The sequence below is a fragment of the Salvelinus alpinus genome, chromosome 6, assembly GCF_045679555.1.
Source record: "Salvelinus alpinus chromosome 6, SLU_Salpinus.1, whole genome shotgun sequence".
In the NCBI taxonomy this organism is placed as follows: Eukaryota; Metazoa; Chordata; class Actinopteri; order Salmoniformes; family Salmonidae; genus Salvelinus; species Salvelinus alpinus.
In genome coordinates this window covers 46,347,905-46,357,203 of record NC_092091.1, presented here as the reverse complement: position 1 = coordinate 46,357,203, position 9,299 = coordinate 46,347,905, and the positions used below count along the sequence as shown (strand labels likewise).

At 40.5% G+C, this 9,299-nt stretch overlaps 1 long non-coding RNA gene across 1 annotated transcript; it reads left to right on the top strand.

The window, feature by feature from the left end:
- The first annotated feature begins 480 nt into the window (after window positions 1-480).
- Window positions 481-1,174, top strand: LOC139578754 (uncharacterized). Its single transcript, XR_011675612.1, has 2 exons — window positions 481-618; window positions 1,015-1,174. It is a non-coding gene; the product is annotated as an uncharacterized lncRNA (long non-coding RNA).
- Window positions 1,175-9,299: the final 8,125 nt, after the last annotated feature.

The following is a 9,299-nucleotide window of genomic DNA, read 5'->3' as shown; positions in this document are numbered from 1 at the left end:
TTTCTAACAAGTTTTTTATTTTCTAATAACAGTTTGAAATGAGGTGTGTTCCGCCTCATTCATTCACATAAAAGTAGTCATTTTTACTTTTGCGGACCAATTAATTTTTTTGACATTTCTGACCCGGACAAAATTCCCCAAACACTTCTCAATTGTTTGTGCAGGACATTTACTCATCTGCCGTCGTGCATACACGTGTTCATATTATTCCACCTGTCGCCTGCATCGAAATCAAAGTTGTTTTCGTTACCAATAATACCTTTGGAAATGTGTGCGTTTCTATCAAAGTGCCTTATTACTTTATAATAGTTTCTGCATGTCGTGTTATGTCGTTTCTACTGTAGCATCATGTTTTTGTGTATATTCCTTATAACCGCGGACACGCGATGTAACGTTACTCATTTCATAACATTTATGGTGTTATACTCAATGCTTAGGTAGCTAGCTACATTCTCCTATTAGCTCTGGAAAACAATGCTAATTGCGTCAGGGAAGTATTAGCATGTGTTGTATTTTGAAGCTACCCTGGCCTTATGACTCCCAAGTGGCACAGCGTCTCAGTGCTAGAGGCGTCACTCCAGACACCCATCTTCAAATCAAGACTGCGTTTCTATCAAAGTAAGTGCCTAATTACGTTATTGTGTCGTGTTATACCGTTTCTACTATAGCTCACTGTGTGAATGGAGCATAATATATTTGTATATATTCCTTATAACCGCGGACACGCGAGGTAACGTTACTCACCTTTTATGGTGTTATATTCAATCGTGCTTATGTAGCTAGTTACATTATTCTATTAGTTCTGTAAAACAATGCTAAATGCGTCAGAAGTATTGGAATGTTGTATTTTGACGCTACCCTGGAAAAATTGAAAAATATCTTATACCACTTGGTCGTTTTCTGAGTGCATTCCACAAAGCTGTTTATCATCCACTGCCCCCATTTTGAGGTAATAGTCAAGCACGCAGTCTGGTTTCATGTTTCTCTGTCTGGTTTGTTTCTCTCTCCAGTCAGGTGGTCCACCTTCCCTGTGGCCGACATGGTTGCTGTATGGACAGTGGAGAGGACATGGACGTCTCGTTTGTCATGCCACTTTACTGCCAGCTGTTAACATTTCTTATTTTGTATAACGGGTCATTTAGGATGGTAGTAGCGTTGATGAAATGCAGTCATAGCAGCAGAACTAGAAAGCAGTCTTTACTGTCACCAGGAATGTATACATTTCACTAATTGTGGTTGTCCCCCACTCCTGGCTCTCTCTTATCCTGTAGCTCCAAGGCATAGCGATTGGTCTCTACTATGTCTCCCACCAGCTCCTCTGTCAGAAACAACTTGAAGCACTCTGCCTCAGTTGGAAATGGCAAGGGGCGTTGCACTCCAGACTGGGACTCATCAAAACAAACACCAGGGCCAGGAGGGGTGAAACAGCAGGGCCAGGAGGGGTGAAATGACTGGTGGCCTTCCAGCTACCACAGAACTCCTGTACTTCATCCACTGTTGGTATGCCTCCATCACCACCAGCATCTTCAAAGGGAACTGGGACTTTGTCAGTGGACAAGGGAAATTCAGATTCAGGGTTCTCAATGGCTACAAGGTTGGGGGGCAGCTCCTCACTGTCACTGTCAGAATCTGATTCCTGACTTTCATACTCAGACTCATTGTCAGAATTTTAAAAAATCTCCAGAATTTCCACATTTGTTTGTTGTCTCCTTTTGAAAGACATTGCTAATGCTTCAGCTCACTAGCTACATACATAAACAACAACACTGAATGGTTTAGAGAGGGTACGTGGTTGACTGCCGGCACGCGCCACTTGTATCAATAAATCACTATCAGAAAATGTTTTGTGTGGCAATTATTTGTGTATTTACGGTTTTATTCACATGTTTTCAAATCTAGGTGACAAATCATGCATTCCGATTCTTGCACAGATTGTAATGGGCACATATTATGTGTGTAAAATACTTTTTTGAAGGTTGTACTGATTATGATGAGCTAAGCTAATTCCAGCTGTGTAGTCATGTTTGTTGACGTTCAATGCATTCTGGGTTCACGTAATCGTCTGTTTGACCAAAGATGTTATAACAAAATGAGGTGAGTAAGAGTTCACTCGTTTTTTGAGGACTTCCGGAAATGAATGGTGGGATGTGAACGAAGGTAGACGACACACCCCTTCAACATGCATACTATAAACAGACCAAACTCATCTGTCTTTTATTATCTTCGGTTTCTGTGAGGAAAAAAAATGCATGGCTGCGCGCTGAAACTAACCGTCGGATTACTTTCGATTTCTAAAAAGTGCTTTACCTAATTATTTCGATCAATGGTGTGCTCACCCGTGATGTGATTAATTATACATAATAATTGCTATTAGCTAATTCATATTGTAGTTTGTCAGCCGAGAGTTAGAAAATATGACTGCTTGTGTTGGGTCAATCTTTCCTCAGCGCTAGGACAAATGTAGCCTACATTTTTCCGGTTAGGATGATTGTGTTATGCTATATATTCTTCTGTGAATATCTGAACATTGAATCCAAAAATAAACTGCTCACATTCTGGACATAACTTTGTAAGGACTGTGTTTGTGTAAATAGTTTCTGAAAAAAGTGTGGCCAGCTCAAACGCTGATTGTTGCGTCATTCGAAACTGGCCGTTCTAAACGAGCGTTCTAAATGAGTGTTCTAATCACACGGGTGTGATCATACGCTTCAGGGACCACTGTAGAACGATCACACCCGTGTGATGGTACGTGTGAAAGGGTTAAAGGACAAAGGACTCGGTTGGGCAACACGGCCTTCCATCTACCACCAACCTACCGAAGCCCAGCTCAGAGTAAATATTTATTGCATTTTCCTCTTCCAAATGGGCGGTAATTTAGAATGCATAAGATACTGTATTTACGATAGCACAGCTTCGCCCTTTTGTTCGTCAGTCTTCCCGCTCTTTCACTCAAACCCAGCCCCCTTTTCTTTTGTGTAACTAGCTGTCATATCTGTTCCGCTCGCTAGGGACGTTTTCCTTTATGACGTAATTTGTAATCAAGGTATGATTCATTCTGTGTATATGTAATTCTGTGTGATTAGTTAGGTATTTTGTAAATAAATAATTAAACCCAATTTTGTATTGCTGATTCAACTTGTTAGCCAGGGTTCGTGAAGATAACCAAGAATTTACAACTTTCAGATGAGACTGAAATAAGGTGACGATTAATATAAAATATTACTAGGTCTTTAAGAGTTTATTCGGAAGATAACAGCTCTATAAATATTATTTCGTGGTGCCCCGACATTCTAGTTAATTACATTTACATGACTAGCTCAATCAGGTAATAGTTATTACTGAGAAAGGATTTTATAGAATAGCATGTCATATCACTTCATTCGGCATAGCCAAAGACACGACACAAGCTACAGTTAACCAAATAACGTTAGGTTCATAGTTAGTTAACAAGCGAGCAATGGAACTCCAGCAAGCTTTAGCATGCAATGTAAACAACTTTCTGACAAAATTAGAAACGTACAATATCTCAATATGTAGCTAGATTCTTACCTGTATACATGGATGAAATTTTCAGAGCAGACTGCAACCCCTTTTATAAGACATACTGTGTTGTTTCTGTTTAGTTTGCACATCTTGTTTGGCCCGTTGTGTTCCACTGATTTCAAAATGTTTTATGAAATGAGAGTCAGCATTGCATGGCACGATTGTCATCCAGAAAGTAGTCCATCACAACTTTTTTCCACTGACCTTTGTCGATTGCGCCTGACAAATTCAGGGCAGCAATGCTATTGAGAGCAGTAGCAACATATTTGCAGTTCTCCAAGGCTAACATAATATCTTCAGATAAAACAAGATGCAACACCGCAGACCAATCCAAATTCATCTCTCAGCATGTCCAGCCCACTCATTATCTCAGCTAATCATGGCTAGAGGGAAGGTTGCTCCTCTTTTTCTGTGGCTAAACCAACTACGCTCGTAATTTAACAATTTTATTTGTATTTACATAACTTTTTTTTTACGTTCAAAAGGCTCTCCAGTCAAGTCGTGACTTGCGACATACGCCTAGTTTCCTGAATCGGGTCACAATTGTATTGCAATAGTTTTAGCCGAGTGTTCACAGTCTGTGTCTAAGCTTTAGTACATATACTACTCCATTCGTCCAAGACTAACTCCTCCTGAATATCTTCCTTCCAAGAGTTCCGTTTTTGCGCAGAGGATTCGGTTGAGCCGGACTCTAGCATATTGTATAGAGCTGAAATTCTACCCTTACCATTACAATGGTTTGAGTTAGTATTTTCTCAAGTGGGCAGGCGTGAGGAAGCTCCTTAGCTGTAAATAAAAAAATAAAAAATAATTCTAGGAATGTCATATTTTGCCATGAGGTCTTCAATTGACATAAAAAATACCTTCTTGATACACGTCTCGAACTTTCCTTAAACCCTTGCCGGCCCATAGTTGGAAACCCGGATCAGCTCTCCCAGCAGTGAATCTGTGGTTTCCCCAGATAGGACTAAAATATGACAAAGAATGTGTTTCACCAAGGAACTTCCGCACCTCATAACAAACGTTGATCATATTAAAAACAAGGGAATAAAAAAAATGTGTCTTGATATCAGCTGAGTAAATGTAGAGGTTAAGGGGTAATTGGGTACAACTGAAGACATTTCAATCTCCATCCACGAAGGGAGAGACTCAGAGGTAAAATAATACATAGCAGTGCGAAGCTGAGTTGCCCAGTAGTACCACTGGATATTTGGCAAATAGAGCCCCCCTCTGTCATATGGTAGGTACAATAAGGACAAGCGAATTCTGCGACGTCTGTTATTCCAGATAAATATAGTGAACCTATTTTTAAGCCTTGTAAACAGGGATGGTGGCGGCGGCAAGGGAATGTTCTGAAATAGATACAACAGTTTTGGGAGGACATTTGTTTTCAGAATGTTAATCCGGCCAATTAAAGATATAGGTAAATTATGACCTATCTATCGATTGATTTATTGAATCTACGACACGGTCATAGTTAGTTGAGACTATCCGGTCGATCTCTGGCACAATACGAATGCCGAGATATGTAAAGCATTCCGTTTACTTATTTTTTTAGTGCAGAGGTGTAGGTCTACATCTTTCCTCCTCCTTTAGCATCATAATTGAGAATTTTGCATTATTTATTTTGTATCCCGAGAACACTCCAAACTCTTTGATTAGGTCCAGAATTGTGGATATGGAATTGCACAGGTCTGTAAGAAACAAAATTACATCGTCTGCATAAAGGGCAATTTGATGTTCCACCTGATATATTCTGATACCTGAAATATTGGGGTGGGACCTAACTGCTATGCTAGAGGCTCAATGGCTAGGATAAACAGGAGAGGAGAAAGAGGGCATCCAGGCCTAGAACCACTGCAGATGTCAAAAGGTTTAGATACCGTATTAGTAGTAAGGATCTCTGCAGTGGGATTTGTATATAGTATCTTTATCCATTTACTGTCACGCCCTGACCATAGAAAGCCTTTTTTATTCTCTATTTTGGTTAGATCGGGGTGTGTTCCTATCTAAGTGTTTTATTTCTTTGTTGGCCTGGTATGGTTCCCAATCAGAGGCAGCTGTTTATCGTTGTCTCTGATTGGGGATCATATTTAGGCAGCCATTTCCCCACTGTGTTTTGTGGGATCTTGTTTTTGTGTAGCTGCCTCTTTATTTTATCTTGTTCAAAGTTTCAATTCAATAAAAATGTGGAACCCAGATCTCGCTGCGCTTTGGTCCGAGTATGCTTCCAACGACGATCGTGACATTTACAAAAGCTCTCACCACAGCCAAAACGAGTTAACACTTCAACGTGGTAGGGCCACTCAACCCTGTCGAAGGCCTTTTCTGCGTCCCACGACATGATCGCAGTGTCTGACAACCCAATTCTAGCATGAAGAACATCTAGTACTCCCCTAACATTATGAAATCCTTGACAACCTTGAATAAAGACATTTTGGGCTCTACCCACCACATCCGGGAGAAAACCCTCCAACCTCCTCGCAAGAACCTTAGTGTCAGAATTCAAAAGTGAAATAGCACGATAGGAATCACATTTGGTATGCAGCTTTCCAGGTTTTAGGAGCAGAGTGATCAGAGCTTCTCTTAAAGAAGGGGGCAGGAGACCATTTTCGTAAGATTCCAAAAACATCTCCAGGAGGGGAGTGCGCACAGATTGTTCTTAAATCTCTTGTAGATGTCAATGGGCAGCCCATCTGGGCCAGATGCCCTCCCCACCCTCATACTATCAATTGCATTGGAAAGTTCCTCCACAGTCAGCTCAGCATTAAGAATATCCTTAGATTGGAGTTTCCCAATATTTCAGATCAATATCTAAAAAGCTTGCCTGGGTATCAGTTTTAGGAGGATTTTTGTAATGTATTTATTTATTTCACATTTATTTAACCAGGTAGGCAAGTTGAGAACAAGTTCTCATTTACAACTGCGATCTGGCCAAGATAAAGCAAAGCAGTGCAACACAAACAACAACACAGAGTTACACAGGGAATAAACAAACATACAGTCAATAACACAATAGAAAAGTCTATATACAGTGTATGCAAATGAGGTAAGATAATAAATAGGCCACAGTGGTGAAATAATTACAATTTAGCAATTAAACACTGGAGTGATAGATGTGCAGAAGATGAATGTGCAAGTAGAGATACTGGGGTGCAAAGGAGCAAAAAAATATCAGTATGGGGATGAGGTAGTTGGATGGGCTATACATTTACTCTGACACAAATCATTTTTCATAAAAGGATTTAAAGGTATTGTTTATCTCCCGAGGGTCCACAACCACAGCTCCCCCTGCATCCTGAATTGAATTGATTTCCATCTCTGCTTGCTGCTGCTTGATTCGCCAGGCCAACAGCTTCCCAGCTTTTTCACCCTGGTCATAATATGATTGGTTTAGTCTCAATAAGCTTGCTACAGCTCTACCCGCAGAAATTATGTTATATTGGGCCCTGAGCAAGAGCAACTCCTTCTGTGGAATTAGTGAGGAAAATGTATCTCTCCAGGGTTTTAATTTTGTTTTCAAGTAATTTCATTTTTTGACAAGTATTTTTTGACTTGGAGCTGGTGAAATGTATAATATGACGCCTTATGAAAGCTTTAAAGGCTTCCCATCTAGTACAAGCTGAAGACTGTGTTGTATTATTTGAAAAGTATAGGTCAATTTGCTGTCCAATGTATTCTGTAAAACTTGTATCTTGCAGCCATTTAGGTTGGAAGCGCCATTTAGGTGGGTCACCTACTAAATTAGAATCGGAATATGTAAGAGGTGCTGGTGCATGGTCAGAGATGACAATGCTATCATTAAAGCAATCTTCAATTTTAGAGCGTAATGCTGCTGAGATCAAAAAATAGTTGATTCGGGAATAGGTCGGGTGAGTGCTAGAGTAACAGGAGTATTCCACATCATCTGGTTTCATTTCTCTCTAAATTTCTATTAAGTTTAAATCCTTCATAAAATGCTGTATGGTTTTCCTAGATTGGGTGTGGGAGTAGTGCGAACCTTATGTGCGATCTTTAACATGATCTAAAGTGCAATTAAAATCTCCTGCAACAATATCAGGAAGTGTGGAAACAAATCGTTAAAGAATTTAGAGTCATCTTCATTGGGACCATACACATTAATTAAATTCAACTACTCGGACAGCAAGGTACCCCGTATATTAATATATCTTCCGGCAGGATCACAAATTGTTTGCAATATCTGATATGGAATGGACTTACGGATAAGAATAATAACTCCCCTTGCATGGGAACTGAATGAGGCTACAATGACCTGTCCAGGCCACCTCCAGCATATCTTAGGAATGTCGCCGAATAATAGATGTGATTCTTGCAAAAATATGATCTACGCCTGAAGTTGTATTAATCTACTTATTACCTGTTTTATTATGGCCATTTTATTTAATCCCCTACAGTTCCAGAATGTAAATGTAACCTTAACACTATGAGTCATCAAATTTACTAGGGACATAAGAGCACATTGGATCAGCCTAATATACCAATATACCTCTACCACCATAAACAAAAATACAAAGGGCGCTTTAAAGCACATCATTGTACAAAAACACACATTTAACCATCAACCACGAACGTGTGATTAACCCTCTTACCCCAAAGTCTCTAACAGACCTCCATCCTGTGACACTCCGTATAAGGTGCTCAGATCCACACACACGTGAGGAGCCGCCTCTGCCTCTGCGTTTTTCCCCCTCTGTACACCATCTGCCCCGCCACTTTTCATTACACTATATTGTGTTCACCATTTAACAAATAACCAAACAAAATACCAGGAGTGAGCCAGAATATAAGATCACCGTGATCTAGCCTCATAAAGGCCTAAAAGAAACCCACACCAGGATGTTTTCTGATGCATAAAAGCAAAGTTTCATGGTACATAAAATTATAATAAGACTAGGCCTACTTGTAAACTGGCCATGTTATTATAGTTCAATAGACAGTGCTACTATGTTACTAGATACATTTTAACTTCAACTTCTAACTTTAAATACTTAATTAGACAAAACCGAAAGCAACGGTTTAAAAAATTTCCCAAAAATAGGTCAAAGTTTAACTTTATGTTGCTATTGCCTCTTCTTCAGCGTTGCTCCACTTCCACACCTCTGCCTAGCTTCAAGAAACTGCTCTGCCTCAGCTGGTGTTTCAAAAATGTAGGAACGATCGCCGTGGGAGACCCTCAGGCACGCTGGAAAGATGATTCCATACCTTGATAGCATTAGCCCTTAGCTGCTGCTTGACACTGTCAAAGCGTTTTTGCTGCTCGTGGACTTCCATGGAGAGATCTGTGAAGAACATAACTTGCCGATTCTTGTAGAGTACTCTCCCTTTCGCCCTGACTGCATTCACCATACGCGTCTTATCTTCATAGTTTAAGAACTTCATTACCAGAGCCCTCGGGGGTGCGTTGGGGTCTGATCGTGGGCCAGAATTCCGATGAGCTATCTCAATGATCAAAGGAGAGTGGCTCCATCTCCAGAGCCTCGAGAAGCCACCACTCTAGGAATGAGCAAGCATTGCTTCCCTCAGCGCCTTCGGGGATATGTATTAGTTCGATCTCCCGCTGCGGCCCTCCAAATCAACTAGTTTAGAAGTAAGCGATTCAACCTTTTCCAGAAAACCAATGTATTTGTCACGTCTGCTCCTGGTCCTCCCTTCCAGCATGCGACGTTGCCAGAATACTAACCACCAGTCCTGGGATTCATCATTACGCACACCTGGCACTCATTGTTATGCGCACC